Source organism: Bombus bifarius, unplaced genomic scaffold (genome assembly GCF_011952205.1).
Source record: "Bombus bifarius isolate JDL3187 unplaced genomic scaffold, Bbif_JDL3187 scf7180000010271, whole genome shotgun sequence".
NCBI classification, from domain to species: Eukaryota; Metazoa; Arthropoda; class Insecta; order Hymenoptera; family Apidae; genus Bombus; species Bombus bifarius.
The window spans coordinates 2150348-2168640 of record NW_022885586.1 but is presented as its reverse complement, the minus strand read 5'-3'; the positions used below and the strand labels follow the sequence as shown (position 1 = coordinate 2168640).

The 18293-nt window shown below is 51.6% G+C and overlaps 1 protein-coding gene across 17 annotated transcripts in view; it reads left to right on the top strand.

Annotated features, from left to right (window-relative positions):
• Window positions 1–398: 398 nt before the first annotated feature.
• Window positions 399–18293, top strand: part of LOC117216280 (broad-complex core protein isoforms 1/2/3/4/5) — a 56323-nt gene continuing 38428 nt past the window's right edge. For 2 of the 17 annotated variants that reach the window (XM_033462875.1, XM_033462864.1), the window contains exon 1: window positions 13582–15251. The gene's annotated coding sequence lies outside the window, so the exon portion shown is untranslated. Of the gene's footprint in view, window positions 2569–13580; window positions 15252–15361; window positions 16859–18293 lie in introns of those variants that run through there. The other 15 variants (XM_033462880.1, XM_033462877.1, XM_033462878.1 and 12 more) reach the window with 13 other exon arrangements.

The window sequence follows — 18293 nt, the reverse complement described above, 5'->3', positions numbered from 1 at the left end:
ACGGGCGAGGGGAACGAACGAACGAAGAGTTGCATGAAAGAGGAGTTGCGAGGAGGGCAAGAGGGAGAGAGAGAGGGACAAAAGCGAGGGTTGGGGGACCACTAGCGAGGAAGTGGTGGGGCCAAAGAATTGGCGAGGACCAGGCTGCTCGGAGCAGGAGGAAGAGGCACAGGAGGAGGAGGAGAAGGTGGTGGCGGCGGCGGCGGCGGCGGCGGGAGGAGGAAGAGCAGGAGGAGGAGGAGGAGGAGGAGGAAGAGGTGGCTGTGGAGGAGGAGGGTAGTCGAGTGTAGTCGGAGGGGTGACGCGGGGCAGGAGCGCGAGCATAGGTGGGGGTTGCCGCCCCTCTCACGCGTTAACCCCGCCAACGTAGAGAAAATCGAGAGAAAGAAAGGGACGGACCGAGAGAAAGAGAGAGAACGGGGGCCACTGCCCCTCTCCTCGTTTCGCGAGGTTCCTATGAATTTTGCGACACTCAATAAAAAGTGGTTCCACGAGGTTAACATTTCGGTAACTATACCCTCGCCTACCCAGGGCGCGCACGCACGCAGCACCGACGAGAGCGGATCCGAGCCAACGTGTAGAGAGACGACGACACCACACAACGACGGCAACCACGACGACGAAGACGACGACACCACGCGACGACGACGACGACGACGACAACGTCGAACCACGCACCACGCACGCACCAACGCACGCTCGCATGCACGCAGCCACGCAACTACTTACTTACGTGTAACCGTCCGCGTCACGCTTGCACACACGATCTCATCATCGACGGCGTGTGTAGATACACGCGGAGAGAGGACGCGCGTAAACGCGCACACGGACACGCGGCTAGCGTGTAGAGAGAGGAACCGTGCACACCTACGGAAATTCAGACGTATGGACGAGAGAATACGAGCGCGCGAGCTAAGCCGGTACGCGCGCGTGCAGAGAAAGAAACACGCTCGTGTGTAACACCGAGGAGAGTGAGAGAGGGACAGGAAGAACGAGAAGGAAGGAGAAAGAGAGAAAAAGTCCGAGGGACACACACAGGAGCGCGCGGGCGCACACATACATGCACGCGCATGCACGCATACCACGAGACCGCCGAAAAAACTGCACGGGAGAGGCGCAGCAACGGGCAAACCGAACCGCGCGCGAATCAAGTGCTTTGGCCAGTCGCGTTCCCAATCACTCTACGACTAGGTAGTCCCCCGGTGTGTCCCAAAGAAGCGGCAGGGAGCTGGTCCTTCGCTCGATGGTGTCGTCCCGCAAGATAATACCGGATACTTTACCGCGGGATCCTTCCTTACTGGTCAACGATAGAGATCCTACGTTCGTCGATACATCGTTCTAGATCTTTTTCCTCGAAATCTCGTCGATCTTCGTCCGCCCGATCATTCATACATTTTGCGCGTTTCGTGGCCGCAACGTTATCGTCGTTTCGAAGATCACACACGGGAGTGCGTAAACGTCGATCGTCTCTTTTTTTTTTCCTTTCCTTTTCTGTTCGCGCGTTATCTCCGTCCACGACGACAACACAACGCGGAAGAAGAAAGAACAATCGAAGAAAAGGAACAGCAGTGAATAGTCGGACGTCTTTCGAGCGTCGATGAGAATCGTCGCCGATACCTATTTACGGTGATTCACAGTTGCACACGTCGCACGTCGCGAACACTGAACAAGGGAGAGAAGGGAAAATCCTCGGCAACGGATCATCCTTCTTCGTGATACGCGACCACGGGTGTTACGCTACGTACACTACGATTGCTACGACGATTGCTACGACGATTTGCTGCATCACGGACGTGTCTTCTTCGACCCGTTCGTCCTTCGGAGCCGCGAGTGACATCCGCGTGTATCGATATATCTGGATCAATCGTACTGCTTCGACTACGTGCAAGATCCACTATCGACGAACGTCTTGATGCGAGCAGACAGGACGGATAAGTGAGATACGATCGAAAAGAGGAAGCCAGCGAAAAGTAGTAATAAGTGTGTCTGTATTTTTGTTGCATCGCGGAGGCAGGAACAAACGGCGTGGTTTTCCAGCTAAGGAGAAACGGAAGACCGATGTGACGGTTGACCGAGAAAAAGCAACGACACCTTTTTTCGATTGTGTTCGCGTTCGCTGTTGTCGTGGAAGACACGATTCGTGTGGATTCGCGCGTTGTTCGACGTAATCACGTTGTCGACCACATACGAGGAGAATTTGAACGCGCGAGTTGCACGACGACGAGATCAGTTGTCGTGGTACGTTGGTCGTGCGTCGTTTTCACGAGGATGGACCTACCAGTGTCCCCGAGATCCTCCGGAACGCACGAGACCACGAACGACGATTGCGTGGCTTAGGGAATCTCGTGCGGAATTCAGACTTCCCGGTCTGTGGATCGTCTCGGGAGACGGCGAGAGAGGAGACAGGCACACAGAAATCGACACAGAGAGGACGGACAGCGGAGGACGGCAAAAGAAGGCTAGCTCGTCGCGATCGTCGCATCCGACAGTCAAACGGTGGGTTTAGCATCGACGACAAGGACACCGGGCAAAGGAGCCCCACACTTTACTTCGCGCTCAACGATCAAGGTACGTCCACAGCTGAGAGTGGTGGCCTTCGGCCGCCTGTCGGCTTCTAAAGCGAGAGACGCGTCCGATAGATAGTACGTTCGAGCGAGAGAGCGTATGCGTGACAAAGACAAACCGACCGGCTGTGTGAGAGAAAGAACGAGAGAGAATGCGTGTATGCGTGTGGCACAGAGGAAACGACAGATCGTGTGTCCGTGAGAGCGAGAGAAATGGATAGAAGTGCGTGTGTGTCGCGACTCGCGTTCGCGTTCGCGCGCATAGTATGCACGCGTACACGCACACCACCGAAACCTTACTATCGCGTGTCTGTTCGTCGCGTGGTGTGCGCGCGACCGTTGCATGTGCCTACGTTTCCCGCGGCTACGTGTGCACATTTATTCGAACGTGTCTGCGTGTATGCGAAACTCACGCAAACACACGTATCAGGCACCCAAGTGGAGAATGTATCGTAAGCACGATTTCGTCGGTGTTCATGGACACGTTTCGCGTGTCTACGCGCAGCTAGTTAACCCGTCGCGCTAGAGTACGTACAGATACGTACTTACTACGGCATGTATAACGTAGAATAGCGCGTGTAAAGAGCAGCGCGACCGTGAAAGGTAGACGCGCGTAGCGGCGCTAGTTAGTAACGTGTTTGTCCGTGCATGGAGGGATTGCCGTGCGGCTAGACGATCGCTAGACGAATATAATGCCAGACGTTAGAGGTTGCCTGGGAAATGACGTAATCCGTCTGCGAGCGCCTCGATCCTTTTGTCGCGCACGCCGCTCCGGCCCGCGTGTTACGAGTACCGTGTGTACGTACGTTAAGCTCGACCCTGCTCCTCGTTCACTCTCGTTTTCTCCGTGTTTTTTGCCCGGTTTTCCTAGTCGCTCCTGCGTACCGACCGCTCTCCCTCTCGTTCTCTTATCCTCTCTTTCCATCTCGCACTCCGCCACACCTCGTCGTCTCTTTTCCGCTCTACTCGCTCGTTTTCCTTCCTCTCTTTTTCTCCGATGTTCATTCACGAAAAATTCCACGTCTCGTAATACGATGCTCTCCTTCTCTCTCTTTACCGTGTGCGCGCGAGCGGAAAGCAATCGCCAACCCGTTGGCCAGATTCAATTAAAGCGGAGTTGGTCGTGCGCGATCGCGGCGATCATTCGCTTTTACAGTGCACGCTATCGGTCTCTCTCTCTCGCTTCTCGCCACGATGTATTAGGAAAAACGAACGAAAATCATCGTACTAGGAAATCCAGCGTTCATCCGCAAGGTCACGTCGATCTAGAGAGCCACGCGAGTCTCTACGATCGCACGCCGTCACGTTACGTGGTTCCCTGGTACTCGACCATCGAATCGACGTCGCGGATCTCGATCCTCCTCCTTCTGCTGTCGTTGCTGATGCTGCCACAGCTCGTCCTCCTCTTTTCCGCCTCTCCTTGATTTCTCTGTAACGTCGAAAGAGAGGAACCTCGATGGAGGTGCGCTCTCACGATGTCGTTTCGACCCTACGCACGACTCTCCGGACGCTTCACGAATTCTCTCGCTCTTTCCCGCTCCTCCTCTCTCTTTCTCCTTCGTCCGTCTTCGTCTGTCTCTCTCTCTCTCTCTGTCTGTCTGTCTCTGTCTCTCTCTCTCTCTCTTTCCCATCTCCTCTTCACTCTTGTACGTGCAACGTATCGTGCAGATCCCCTATTTTTACGAGCGACGCGCGTTTGTTACACGATGCCGCTGCAAGTTGAAAACACCGACCGACTAGGTATAAATAGATCTCGCGATACCGAACGAGCAGCGGGGAAAGAAGAAGGAAACGCGAGGGTGACGAGAGTGGAGAGAAACCGGGAGAGGGATGGAGCGACCAGAGGGAAGGAGAGAGAGAAGGAGGCGAGGGGAGGCAAAACGTGGTAAAAAATAAAAAAGCGTATCTCGTTTGCTCTCTCTTTCGCTCCCTCGGCGGTGAACCGCGCTGAACGCGGCTTCTGAAAAAAAAATTCACCGAGTCACTTGCACGCGTATATTATGCGCGCGTCAGACGAAGCCAATAAAAATTCCTCTGTACAAAGCTGATCCTTGAACGTGAGTTTGGAACCATGATCCAGGAGCCTTGAAGGTTTCTCGGCGCTCGCCTACGAGCTCATCGAATTTGTCCTCGCTAGAAGGATACCCGTCCTTTTTTCGTATTCCGTTCTTTTAGATCTCCACAGACTTCGACGATGCTACACGAAACGTTCAAACTGTCGTTTACCGTCTCTCTCTTTAGTTTCCTTTCTTTCGCCTTTCGGGCCTCCTCCTCCTCGCCTTGAAAATTATTTTCGCGATACAGATACAGAGATATGTCATCGAAGGATCGCGTTTCTCGCGGTTAGGCTCCTAAAATACTTTCGATAGAATGTCTTCTTTCCGAAAGAGATCGGTGGACGACCGAGCGAACCAAAAACAGTCGAAAGAGAACGCGTCGACGATCGCTATTGTGGCGTACTTGGAGCGGCCGTAGAAAAGAGGGAAAAGACAAACCAGCTTTACTAGTCTCTCGCGTCGCTGTTTTGTCGACGTTCTCCTTGCGTTATGCCAGCCTTACGGCTTTTTTTATCGTCCACAATGACGCATAGATGCCCAGGTGCTCTCTCCTGGCTGCGTACATAGCCGTGCTCGCACGCACTCGCCAGCTTACGCACTCTTTGTCGCAGCCACACATGCACGTATATAGACACGCGCGGGCGCGTATAAATGCGTGCAAAACTCATGCGACGCAAAATACGAGAGGAGGAACCACGGTGGCACACTCGTCGTTCTATCGGCAAAACCGCCTTTTCAACGAGTTCGTCCCGCAAACGAGCATCGGATTTTTTCACCAATCCAACGAACGACCGTGCACTCGATGCCATTTTTAAGCAACCCGCCGCCGCTAGTTCGAAACGAGACGTTCGATGAGTCGGCAAAATGCTTCGTTTAGCGTGTACCACTTCGCGCCATTTCGAAACGCTGTTTCCCGCTTCGACGAGTTTATTCTCACCGATCTAACGACACACTTTTGCTCGCTCGAATAATCTACACTTTCTCGTCCCTCTAACCCCTTTCGTCCGCTCGTGAAACAATAACGCATCGGGACAAGTAATCTGTCGTTGCTAAACGCTACGCGATATCGCTGCTTACACCCGCAATTTGCAATTGGCCTGGTTTTCGCTTCACGTCAGGGTAACGTGGCTCGACTCGCTTGCCCCCAGAGCAAAACCGGTACTCGATCGACTTCATCCACTGAGGTATCTGTTGCTCTTCGTTCTTTCTCGTGCTACTGCACGAGAATACCTTTAGTTTCTACCCAACTTTTCCACTTTCGACAGGCATCGAGCGCGATGTGTGTACACGCTCGAAACGTGAATTAGTTCCGGATAAAATTATAATGGCGTCGAGATTGTTCGCGATCCACCGTGGCGATAACGCGTTCTTGATTTTCTTGGCGGGCACCTGCACCTGGAAAAGGGTATATCCTCCGATAACGGTTTATTCTCCTTGAACGGCGGAGGGTACCGCTCGTTCCTCGCACCCGTTATTCCTCCCTTTCTCTTCTCCGGTTCTCCCGTTTTCTCTCTGGTCGAGTTCCAGCGCGAAACTATATCTCGACCAAAGACACCATCGTCGCGCTTACCTACATCCTCGTTTCACCGCAACAATTCGCCGCCGTGCGTTTCGTTCCGTTTCGTCGTCCTGTTCCGACTTCGATTCGTCTCTGTGCATCGATATGCGGTTAGGCGATCCGCAATCGATCGTCGTCGTCTATAGTTTACCAAGTTTACCGAGAGAATAAGCGGCGTGTACAGGGTTGGCCGCGATAGGTATTACGAAACAGGAAGTCGAGGAAACACGGTCGCGTTCCGCGTCGATTTATATTCTATCGAGGACGAATTACGGAGCAGAGATAGCGATTATTACGCGTTGAGATTTCCCGCCGTGATAATCGGGACGAAACAATACGCGACGAGATAAAGGCCGGCTTTCGTAGCTCGCGAAAATAAACGTCTAATTGCTGCCGTCAGGGAAGGGAGGAGAAGACGAAGAACTTCTCGTATGGCGGGGTAATCGTGGATGGTGACAAAGTCGCAAGTCGTCAAAGACGCGACGCTCTCGCAAATACGAGATCGTCCATGTTTGAAGGCTTTTCCTTTTCTTTTTTTTTTTTTTTTTTTAAATAAAAATGAGCATCTAATTATATTTAACGAACGACTCACGCTCTGCTACGTTCGTTCCGAAGGATAAAAACGAGTCACGGTCGAAGCTAGGAACCGATCGAAATTTTTCGCCTCGACAGTACTCGCACGCACACTGTCTACGCGCAGGTATGCATGCACATAATCCGAATCGACCGATTAGATTAGACGCCTAGTAACTAGATTACACGACGGCTGTGTGTTATCTGTGAAATTAGACTCCGGCTTGAATACGTTATTTAGGCGAACCGGATGCTAGAATAACCTCGGCGAGGATTTAACGGCGGCCTTTGCCTCGCGATTTACGATCCTCGTCCGGGAATTGTACACGATTATTCAAATACACGGCGGTTTGTAGTTTATAATTTTCGTTTCTTTTAATTCTCCGATCTGTCGATTGCATTTCTTTATCTACGGAGAGAAGTTTTTTCCTTTTTTTACGAGCCGATTAAAAATACACGATTATTCGATTATACGATTCTAAAAAACGATCGGGCGGGGAGGAGTGTCTGCGTTGTATCTTATCGCGGCCAGATTCTGCTGCTAGGCAACTATGCATTTCGCGTGGCTGCTCATTGAAATTCATCACGGAGCCTCCGTCCAGTCTCCTAGCGCGTACATTACAGAGAAACACTGCCCATTATGAGAAGCACTGGCGAGACGTTCGCGAATATACATGCATTTGAATGTACGCGTTGATCTGGCAACCGACGAGAATGAACTTTATACTCGTCGAAACGAGCGATTAGGAAAGGAAAAAGAACGCGTCGATTCTTCGCGGACGCGCGTCCACCGTGTAGCCGACTCAAGTATGGAAAAAAATTTGAATTTCAAAACACCGAACCATCGAGTCCATCGACTTTCAGTATCGAAACCGTGTCGTTGCAGTGTGTCGGTTTTTAAGCGGCGATTTTTTCGGGGCGCCTGTCGACAAAAAAACATCGACGCCGCTGCCGGTCAGACGGAAAAGTTTGGCAAAAATCAAAGACACACGCGTCAAGGTTGACGCGTCGGTTCTACGTTTCACCGGTAGAAATTCTTTCCGCGTAAAGGCGGCCGGATGTCGCATGGAATCCCGATTAATTAGCGCTGCGCGCATATCATTACGGTATAACAGTATCCATCGCGTATTGTAACTGACAGCCGGCGAGTTAGAGGGAAACAATGGTTCCGCTGGGTCCGCGACACCTTAAAATTCGTGCGGCCACAGCTGATCGTGACGAATCATATGTCTCACGCGATCGTTCAAAGTTATATCGACGAGGGTATAGCGAACGAGAGAGAGAGAGAGAGAGAGAGAGAGAAAGAGAGAGAGAGAGAGTCACCACCGGGTATTTATGCGAACGGTCGTATGCGGTTCTTTCGTTGCTTCTTTGTTTCGTCCTGTGCCACACGCACATGTGTGCACTTGCGCACACCCACAACCGCCTCGATGAAAAAAATGTCACGGTCGCGCGGTTTGCCTCGTCGGTTGGCCTATTCGCCGCGTTTTGTCAGCGAGTCGTTGCTTGGCAGTTCAACGCGCGCCATTTACAGAGCGACCCGAAGAAAAAGTTCGCGTCTCCTGACCCTTTCTCTCCGGAGTGCTTCAATGGCCGACGCCTCGAAGAATAACGGTCCCGGCGAAGGTGCAAGAACTGCTTTCGGCCCGAAACCCCATTCCCTCTGACCATTCTTCCCCGATCCGTTCGAGAGAAGCTGACACGCTTCCGGGATTCCATGGAAACCGATCTCGCGTTTTTGCGATCCCTTAAATCGAATGGGACTCGTTGTTCTCTGGCCGCGGGTTCGATCGAGTCGAGAATCAGAAAGGATCACGGATGCTGACGGATACATCGTCTACGTAGTCGTCTGCGGTATAATTAAAAATACAGGCGGTGACCTATTTTCAGTATTTTTAAGCGCTGACAGAAATATTCGTTGGATCATCGTGTCTCAATTAATCGCGCGGTGGAAAAGTGGGTCGGCAAATCGGAGCCGGGGACAACCTGGGAAAAGTAACACGTCTTGAGCGCAAATTTTGTATCGCTCGACTAGTTAGCCTTGATTCGAAAAAGAATGGACGGATTTCATTTCGACCTGACCCGCGAAGCCGCGGTATTTTTAGCGAAAACCATTTTAAGCCGAGTTTTCCAGTATGCAAACAATGCACTGGAGGATCTATCGAAGTAGTACGAATAGGAATCATCTCTTGGAGATAATGCAGTTTTAAATAAGTACTCTCGAGTTAAATTGGAATCGTTAGAGTACGCGGTTTTAGAGATGCGCCGTACGAACAGTGGAAGTAATGACGCAGCTATCGGCGCCGACTGCAGTAGCGCGAGTGCAGCAATAGTTAACCGTAGTTGCAGTGGAAGAGGACAGTATCGGAATAGACACGCACTAGGCCGCGGTGCAAGTAGCGCGCGTCTATTACTAGGCAGACAGGGAAATGTGCCTCCCTTTCTGGCGCGTGGCGCTCTTCCATTCTCCGTGATTCTCCACGTTTCTCCTCGATTCTACTCGATTCTTCTCGACTCTTCGTCGCTACTTTTTTTTTGCTAATCGCTCTTAACACCTCGTACGAAGCTATAGATACCGTATCATTGAACATCCGTGCCGGGATGCAATGACGTTGCAAAATAAACTATCAACGGTACACGTACACGTAACTAATCCGTATGTGCGTTGTCGAGTAAGCAGGGTCTGTCGTTAATCTTTTAAATACTTGTCGCTTTTCGAACGTGTCTGTCTATAAACGAATCCGAGGTAGGTAGAATCGCAGGAAATTGACCGAGCAATTCTCACCTGACGCGGCGATGGCATCGTCGGCTCCTAACACATTCCCACGTTTCACGGTGTATCGGCCAGCACGACTATACCGATGAAAAGAAATAATTGGTTGTTTGGCTGCCGGCGGATTAGCCCGTTCGAGGTCAACGGCCACCAAATGTTTGCGAATGCAGCAGGAGGGAGGGAAAGGGTACCGGTTCGAACGAAATACACTAGCGAGAGACGAGGGATGAGGAACGAGGGAGGTGATGGAAAGGAGGGAACCGGGGGACAGGGTGGGTGGAAGGGGAGGAGAAGAGAGAAAGGAAAAAGGCGGAGAGGGTACGTACGATGCAGTCCCACACAGAGAAAGGGAACAAGAGAGAAAGAGAGAGAGGGAGAAAGAGAGAAAAAGGCTAGACCCCGCATATTCTTGCCCTGCTACCTACCTCACCCCCCACGAAAGCCTCGCGTGTGTAGAGTGCATTTAGGACGCATGTACGGTCGTGCCTAAAGAGGATGATATTCTTTATCGCTGCAGTTTCTGTCTATTGGGACGAATTCATGCGCCGGTTGTTGGCAAGCGCGTTAACTGGCAGGTGCGCCGGGTTAATGAGCACACCGGGGTTCAAACCTGCCGAAAAGGGCGCTTTTGAGGCTTCCTCGTGTACCAGGCACCACGAGCACGAACAAATGACTTTCTCTTTCCTGTTTTTTTTCTTTTTTCTTTTTTTCTGGCTTCTTTTTCTTTTTTCTTTTTTGTGTCTTTGCCCTTCGTTAATTGGTCTAACGGTGCAGGGTTAATCGCGGAACATCGAGATCTTCGCTGGCGACCGGCTGAATCGCCGCGACAAAGCGATCCGTTTAAAAGGCAGAACGCGGAGAGCAGTCACTCGACGTGCTCTCTGTTGCTATCGGCGGGGAAGGATATCGGGGAAAAATTCTGAGCAACGTTGGTCGTAAACGTTCAACCGCGTAGCTCTATCAAGTACAAAGGACTCGATTATCCGGCGGTTCTTTCCAAAGTCTAAAATAGTCCTCTTGTATGATATATATATTTTCTTCGGCCGATCGACGAATGTTTTTTTCATGGAACAATATCTCGCAGGGGCAAGACGACAGAGCATCATGATTTCGTAGACCTCGTTACTTAAACGGCGAGGGTGTGGGGTCAGAGAGGGGTAGTCGATGGAGAAGCAGACGCGTGACGTACGCTGGTGGGGAGTTGGTAATGCGTGTGAGTGGACTGGTATGGAGGGAAAGAAAGGTGGGACGGTAGGGGCGGTTACAGGGTAGGAATGTCTTGGTCCAGTGTTCCGCGATGGGTAGCCTTGAACTCGGAACAACGGCACACATCACCAGGTGACACACGCATCGGTTCGCCGTTCTCGATGGGAATCGAGTCATCCTCTGATTTCGACCCAATTATCGGATCTGCGCTGCTGAAACTGGCGAATCTTGCTAAAAATATTGACCCCTGCATATTTAAAGATACGTAACGCGAATCGGGGTCGACATAAATAATGCCAGAATTCTATCGATTCCGAACGTGGGAAAGGAGATTTTTTTTTTTCTTCTTCGGAAACCGTCCTCGAAATTCGCGCGCACCTGCAAGGTTGCACACACCGTAAAGGCTTTCGTTCGCGAGACAAAGAGAGGATCGTGTATCACGCGATCGAATCTAACGCAGGTGGAGCTGCGAAACTGTGTGTACGTGGCCACGAAGGACCGGTCGAAACATCTGCATTTTCCCTACGTTTCGGCCGAGCAAACTACAACACCCGACCTCGCTCGTCCGACCGAGCGATGGAGCGCGCGAGCGCGCCGGTTTACGTTCCTCGTTATTATGCATTATCCACGGCCGACGTTTACTGCGATTCAGCGTTTAACGCGGCGACGCTTCTCTTCACGGCAAACGACTGAACACATCACGCGTTCGTTAGCGCGCAAACGATCTCGCAGCACGCGCCACCGTTATTTATCGGCGTTTCCTTATGTTTTCTCTCGCGCGGAGTTCATTAATTTTTCAGGCGTAACCTCGATTTTACTAACGCGAAAGCGTGTAGCCGTCGTGTACGCGATGGAAGAACGACGCGCGGTATCCTGAATATACGCGTTCAAGGCCAACTGACTCATGGACTCCTGTGTTCCGCAGGAAACAACGTTCGACGTATCGTTCACCGATAGATCGTGGAGGGGATGAAAAAGGCGATGTACTCGTTTGCTTCAATGGCGCATCGTTGAATGAGAATAACGTCGACGTGGTTTACCGGGCCCTTTTCTCTGGATCGTTCGCTCGTTATTTGGCGTTTGGCCCGGTTTCCGTTGGTCCGTGCGATCGGCCTTTAAGAAAAAATGAAATATCCGGCGAGAAACGTGCTGTTCTTTCGGCGGAGCTACTTTATTCGGGAAAATAGACCGCGGGCCACGATTCATTTTGTTTGGCCAGTCGATTTTTTTTTTTTTCAGACACGATTTAACACGATAGGATAAACGCGTTTTATTTAGATAGATTTTGCCACTGAATCAATTTCGGTATAAAAGGATTAACGTCTACGTGCGCGCGATTTTTTCCCACGTGTTTGTTTTTTTTTCGTTTTTTTTTCGATTTTTTGTTTGCCAGAGGTGGAAATTAACAATCGAGAGCGCGTCCTTTTCACGGATGGAATTTATTCGGTAACCGATGGAGCCGCATCCCGCTCACGGCTATTTGCCGTGAATTATTCGACCAAGGTCAGTGGAACGTTTCTCCGAACCGGCTGACTCGAGCGAAGAAAACGCAGAGAATCGGGAAAACGGGCTTTCTCGCCGAGCGTACGGAAACATTTCTAGGCAATCTAGTCGAAGTATAGGTGCCACAGCCCTCAGCTTTGGCTCCTAGGAATCCAATCAATAAATATTACAATGGAACCCCTAGAGAAGTAGGGGAGCGTATCCTCCTCTCTCCCGGCTCCCTCTCTATCTCTCCGTCGTCCTCTCTCTTCCGATCCTCCTCTTTCCGCCGCAGCAGTGGAAAAAGGATCTGTCCTACGTCGCGCTCTCACAGTCGTCGCGTTCCTCGTCCTCGTTCGCCTCGTCCTCGACTACGTCCGCGAAACTTCGCTCTCCTCTCTCTCGCTCCGCTATATCTTTCTCATACTATCTCGCTCCGTAGTTCGCTTTTTCCTTCAGCTTTTACCCTCCTCTTTTTCTCTCTGTCTTTCTCCCGTCGGCCCCTCCGCCCTTTTCGCCCGTTTCCTCGCTCTCTCGTCCCCTCGTCCTTCCTAAGCCCGCACCAACTCCCATTCGGCCCACCCCCTCCTCCTCGTCCCTCTCATCCAACGGCGTTTACATTTTACTTTTCTAGTAGCGAATTAAAACCGCGTTCATGCGCAGCCCGCGGAAGGGCGTAATGATTTTTTGAGGGGCGAATCGAGTGGGGTCGCCTACGGTGCCGGCGGAGGGGGTAGTAGCTGCGGGCGCGAGCTTAGCAGGAGCAGGATGGCAGGAGGGATCGCGAGACAGGCCGGCTGCCGAATAGATGGATGGCTAGACTATCTAGTCGACGGAGAGTAAGCGTTGTCCCTCGTTAAAGTATCATACGTATCGGTGAACGATTACGGGGGAACTCGATAGGCGTTTTCGTTCGATCTTTGTGGAGCTATCGACGAGCTAGGTAACAAGAGCAACAACGCGAGTCGCGACCAGTAGAGAGGATATCGAATCTTTCGAGAATTTCATAGGATAATGGGACGCGTATTTCGAGGAAATTTCGATAAGCGGCCAGGAAACTGCAAACCGCGGCGATGACGATTAGGACGATGGTATCGGGGAAGTCGGAAGCGGATAGTCGGGGCGGCGGCGTGGCGGCGTGGCGGTCTATCCACGATAATCCGGTGTAGCCGAAGCGCGCGAACCGAAGTAGGCAGTGGTGGCGCCTTTAAAATTCCAGCTCCAGCGCTTTTAATTGGAAGTCGTTAGCTTTGCGCATTTTCGTCTCGTGGGCTAACGGGTAAAGTGGGGTGAGCCCATGGAAGAGAAACTGAGGGGGGGGGGAGGGGAGTCGTGAGTGCGACGAAGAGAGAAAAATGGAGTGAGGGGGGTTGCGAAGGAGCGAGCGAGTCGGAGAGGAGAGGAGAGAAGAAGAGAAGAGAAAAGAGGTGGGCTGGGCAAGGGTACAGCGGGGTGAAAGAGGAGGCACGGCCGATGCGACCACAGGCATAAAGCTCTCCCCACCATCGAGGCACCGGGCTCTTTTCTCCGTTACTCTCTTCTCTTTCCCTCTCTTTCTCTCTCTCTGCGTACGCACTATTTTTTAGTCCGCACTTATTACGACAGATGTCTCATGCTCCGATAAAGAATAACGGCGGTCGGCGGGCGACATTCCCCCCTCCCCCCTGCGCTAGTTCTAACCAGACTCGGGAGCTGCAGCCGTACTCTCGGTGCTTCTCGGCTCGTGGTGTCGTCGTGACACGACACGACACGACACGGCACGACGCGACACGTTACCTTGCGTTACGTTACGTTACGCACACCTTACTTTTTTTCCCTCCTCTCTCTGTCGCTATCTTTTCGTCTCCGTCACTCCACCCTCGTACTCGCACGAGAGCTCCACCTCCCTCTTCGAAACGCGCTCGCGGAACGTGTTGCGCCGCCGTGACAGTGACTTTGTTCCACGACGTGTCAACGGTTGGTGTGTCTCCGCGATCATCCGCGATCATCCGCGAATCCACGCGCGCGGGTTACACGCTCGGGCTCCGGTGGTAGTAGTAGTGGTGGTTGATGCTGGCTGGTGGTGGTGGTGGTGGTGGAGGTGGTGGTGGTGTCTCGGTGGAACGCAGCGGCGAGAGAGGCTTCGCATTCCGGAGTGAAGCGCGCGGCAATTTGCGTCACGGTGGCTGCCTGCATCCCGAACAGAGAAACACGTGGCTAGGTGGGTCGTGCGTGCGAGAGCCGGTTCGAAATTCCCGCGCGTTGCCGCGAGATCGCCGCTTCTGACAGCCGCGTTGCCGGTGTTTTCGTATTTCGCGGGAACGATTTACGGCACACGAGCCAACCGGACAGAGAAAACGATGATGGATTAAAAGACGCGATACACCTCCCCTCCCCCTCGTTCTTCGTCCCTTTCTCTCTTCTCGCTGCTCCCAATATTATTTCTTTCTCTCCTTTTCTGTCTCTTTATTTCTTTCTTTCCGCGACGACGTCGACCCGCGCGCGTAGTGTGCCACTGCTTGGGCGTTGTATCGCCGAGCAGAGCTCCAGACTTCTCCCCTCGTGTCTCGCTGCCTGAAGGCCTATCCTCTCGCGGCACAACCCTCTTCTCTCCTCTCGTCTTCGCACAGATCGAACGCGGGCGCGTGTGTGTGGCGCGGCGCGACCGAGTGAGACACCAGGAGAAAAAGAGAAAAGAGTGGTTGCTTTTTAGGCAACGCGCGCTATACCGCTATTGTCGCTGCCGCGCGCGACCGCAACTATCATCATCGTCGTCGCCGCCGTTGTCATCGTTGCCGACTTTCACGGTCGATTCTCTCCGCTCATCGGTTTCGAGATAACACGCAGCGGACCTCGCGATCGTACCCAAGGGACACGTGTGTCGCTACGCTTCGAGGCTTCTTTTTCGACGCGGCAGCCTGCGAGGAAGCGCGGAGCGGAGCGCGTGAAAAAGCGGCGCAGCCTGCGCTCGAAGGATGCGCTTCTGAATCGCGATCAAAGAGGGGCAGGAGGAACGGAACGCACGTGAGCGACGTGTCTAACACGACAAGTGCCGCAAGGTAAACCTCGTCACCTTTCCTCGGCCGCGAATACGCGTGCACGATCTCTTCTACTTTGTACATCGGTAGAAAACTCATTCGTCGTAGGTATGGCAAAAAGAACGTGATCGGTGGCAAAAATTCGAGACGCGTTCTTCTCGCGTACTTCGCGATTCCCGACAAAATCTGCCCGACGCCTCCGTCCTATCTTTTCTCAGCTCGTCCTCCCGCTCTCTTTTTTCCTCCCGCTTCTTCTTGTCCCTCTCTGCCTGTGTGTCACTCTGTCCATCTGTCCGTCTGTCCATCCGTTCGTGTGCCTGTCTGTGTGTGCCTCCCCACGCTTATACGTGTGTATGTGTGTCTCTCTGGACGTCTTTCTTCGTCAGACGATACGTCTTTCTCCCTCTTGTCGGTCGTTCTCGCTCGTCGTACCGGCGATCGCCGGCTTTTCGTACGTTTTCGTGCGGCCTCGCTGCCGCGCCGCGACGTACGCCCGCGTCGACGAAGGCACACAGCTGCACAGTCGTGACGTGACGTTTCGGGGGTTAGTTCGCACGGTATGTGACGGAGAAAGAGGCCACCGGTGGACTGCTGTGCGATCCAACGTGCTCCTCCCGAAGATCGTGACGTTTCCGCTTTTTCCAACGACTCGCGGTTCTTCTATTCTACGTGTCTCTCTTTCTCCGTTTGGACGCACACGTTCGTTCCTTCGTTCGTTGCTTTTGCTCTGTGACGGTGCGCGACATGTGATCCTTGCCGATTTCCTCGGTCAGCATCGACGAATCGCCATTCTCTGCCCGTTGAAAGCAGGGAACGAGAGACGGCTAACGCGCTATCTGTCTCTCCTTTGACATTTTTTTCTCCCTCTTTTGTTCGGTGTACGCGTCGTGGCACGCGCGAAACCGCACGCCGCTCCTCCCCCGCGCCCTCCTTCGCACTCCTCTTCTTTCTCGTCTTTCTTTCTGTCTTTTCATTTCCATCTTTTCTTCCTTCCTTCCTTCTTTCCTTCCTTCCTTCCTTCCTTCCTTCCTTCCTTCCTTCCTCTCTTCCTCTCTTCCTTCCTCTTTTTCTTCCTATTAACCGCCTCTTTCGTTCCTTCCGGCATTCTTACCCGCCGGCTAAATTACGCCTTCCCCGATCATTTGACGCGCGACCGTCTTGTCAACTCGATCACGTTTCGCACGCGTCCTCGCCGATTAAATTAATCGATCGATAATCTCTCTGCCAATCGCAGATTTTGCTCGTGCTCGTCGAAGATCGAGCGCGAGGAATGAACACGACGACGCTGTCGCGTCGTGGACCGGCGTCGATTCCGGACCCGTCCGTCGAGAATGACTTTCCGCCACGACGAAGCAGCACTAGTGGCCGTGTGTAGGGGACTTTTTCGCGAACTTGTGAAGTGCGCACTTTTTTGCGAGGTGGCGTTGTGCAGATAAAACGCAGAGCGTTTCAATTCGGCTCATTGTTTCGGTCATTAGCTTACGCGGCATGACGAGTGATAGGTGTGCTTTCGCGATAACGCATCTACTTTCTTCGAACTGTGATTACTTTCTGGATAATGTGTGGTGAATGTGCCTTAGAAATACGAAAAGCGTAACTGCCGTTTAGCCGCGATCGCTGAGGAAAAGGTATCGTATAACGTGCACCGGTCTTATCCTCTTCTCACTCTGATCCACGGTTTCGCTTCTACCGCCGCAATCGTTTGACAGTTTTCGAAAAATGTGCTTGTGCGCGTCGATCCTCGATCGATCGCGTTCTCGCGAATAATTCCCGATAATCGTGGCACACGGTTTAACCCGAAGAAACGTTAAAAAATGTTATGGTGTTTTGTTTTCTTTTTTTTTTCCAGAAAGAAAATACGTGTGTCTCGTATATCGTAATACAGCAAATAAGTTTCTTTTGTCGGCGTTTTCGCCTAGATCGGCGCGCGTCCCAGTCGAGTTCTATCGTCAAAATTGCTGCGAGGATTTTCACTGCGAAACTTATCTCGAATTCGTCACATATAAATTTAGCAGTGTGCGATAGCGAACTTAAAAAGTCTAAAAACAGTTTCCGAATCGCACCGCCGCGCCGGGCTTTATGATAAACGTGTATCTGCGAGAAAAAAAGAAAAAAAAGAAAAAAGAAAAAGAAGAAGGAATTATTCGCTTCTTTTTTTACTTTAGCGGCGATAATCGTTTGGAGCGTATCCAAAATATTGCGGCATAATATTATTTACCGGTTTGTCGGTGTACGGTTTCTATTGTGCGCGACCGTGTGTACTTTAATTACTATTTCTTCGAAGTGGCGAGTCGACCAACGCAAAAATACCTTTCGAATCAGCGATACGATTATCAACGGAAACGTTGTAAAATAGTATACGGTATCCATACTTCTTCTTATCGTAATAACGCGTTATAGAATACAGAAGAAAAAAAAAACAATCGACGATCATTAATTCCGTTCTATATCGAAGCTTTTGTCATGGCGATACACCACACACATACGGCGCGGGCAACGAGCACTGTAAATTTGTTTTAAGATCTTTTTTTTTTTATCATTTTGCTAAGATAACACTATCAGCATACATTTAATGCTTGCGCTTTTATAAGTGGCGAAGAGAATTATTTAATCGTATGTTCTGGCTTCACTCCAGCTTGGCGACCTAATTTTCTTGTATGGTGCAAATAAAAAGTAGTGTAATCCTTCGCTTCTATTTTTACGCCATGCACTCTTTAATTCTTATTCTTCTACTCTCGACGTCGTGCAGACGATATTTTATTTTTTCTCGTTTCGCACGGTTTCGCCCAGCGAAACGCGTCGATGATACACACATACATATTCCCGTTTGCACGCGAGATCTGCAAAGACCGTTTTGACTTTTCGGAATATAGGTACACTAGACTCTTTCTCTTTCTTTCTCTCTCTCTCTCTCTCTTTCTCTCTTTTTCTTTTTCTCTCTGGTCGTTCGCGTTCTCCTCGGTGCCACGTAAAAATACCGCAAAACTTCAAAGTGTCGTTTTACAGCTCACGCGCGGCAACGGGAACGTTTACGTTCCCGTATTTTCATTCCATTCGAATTAA